This window comes from Falco peregrinus, chromosome 2 (assembly GCF_023634155.1).
Source record: "Falco peregrinus isolate bFalPer1 chromosome 2, bFalPer1.pri, whole genome shotgun sequence".
In the NCBI taxonomy this organism is placed as follows: Eukaryota; Metazoa; Chordata; class Aves; order Falconiformes; family Falconidae; genus Falco; species Falco peregrinus.
In genome coordinates, this window is record NC_073722.1 from 12,744,159 (window position 1) to 12,745,759 (window position 1,601).

Here is a 1,601-nt window from a genome sequence, read left to right on the forward strand (position 1 = left end):
AAATGTACTGCTGAAGTATATTCAACTTGCGGTACAGACAAAATGCGTCAGATATTCTGAGTAATTGTATACAACTGATGTGTAAGAAAAGCACAGTATTGTGGCTTGCATTTGAAAGCTGTAATAATACTATCTCTATCAAATAGATCACTTTCTCTGCATGTAGAGAATTGGTTATTTTTTTACACTATATGAATCATAGTCTAATGTTCAACTACTCTGAATACTCTAACTAGATTACTAGTCCTGAAAAAATACATTTTTATGTTACATCAAGAGAAAGGCGATAGAAAAGTATGCTGTCTAAAATTTTCTTATTACAGCTACTTCCTGTAGTGTAACAAAACCAACTCCAGCTGTTTTACATCTCTATGTATTTCCCATGAAATCTGCAACATACTTTACACAGGCAAAGATCAAATATTAGCTTTAATGTCAGATTTCATATCTTCCACCTTCCATCAAATGCACATTATCTGCTAAATCATATTATGCATATGCACAGACATTCTATTAATGCCCAAATATTACGAAAGAATGCTAACTTTCATTACTCTGCTATATCATTTATTTTATAGCCCGACAGATGAATCCAACACGGCTCTGCAATCGCAGTGAATCCAGGCCCTTTTAGGTATTTCAAAGTTCAATATCCCCTGCACATTTCATGAAATAAGGAAAAAATTGGTAACAGAGTTTTCACTCCTTTGTATTCGCAAATCCTATGCAAAACCTTGATTCCTTCTGTGTTCAAGGGACACCCACCCACAATTTCTCTGCTTATGGCTTCATTCCCCCATTTTACCCCAAATATCTCCTACTCAAAGTAAATGCTTTTCCGGTAGCTATATCTAGTAATTCTTTGTCGCATCTTCTATCAGTTTATCTGTTCTGTCTGCTGATTCCCTGCAGATGGCTAGATAAGGAGCCAAAAAGTATAGTGGGATTTACGTCTTAAAGCCACACAAGCTCTCCCTGCACTATCAAGTTTTACAGGCATAACTACACCAGGGAAGGTGGCAATGAATCCCAAGTGACAAGAGAAAGGGGTGCTATAGAGACTACACCACACCCTGATTTAGATAGTGCCAGTTTAAGAATTTGTGTTTCTTCTCCTGCCTTACATTATGCTTCTGTTGCAGGACTTGGCCATTGCAGACATGCCACATGCAGCCATGCTGTACTCTAGCTTGCTACCACATAGCATGGTTTTAGGCTGTTGCTTCTGCTTTCCGGTGCGCCTGCTACATCAGCTACGCGTTACTCAGAAAAATATGACTTCACGAAGCTATTTTAAATGGAGGAGTCTGAATTCCCATCTGTTAGTGCCAAAGATTTAATTCAGTGTGTTTCAAAACAAAGGGAAAAGAAGTCTCCTGCTTTCTTCCTTTCTGTGTGATGACTTTTCCACAGCTGGGATCTTTGCACATTTCCCAGCTTGAGATGACAGCGGACTGCATATCTTGCCTTTTTTTGTCACACAGCTTATGGAAGCATGCAAACACCCAGCATATTCTGGGGACTTCCTTCTCTCCCTCCCTATTCCAGTTTTACTTTGCTGAGTTTTGTTGAATGAGTTATTATTTCAAAGGGAAAAAGAA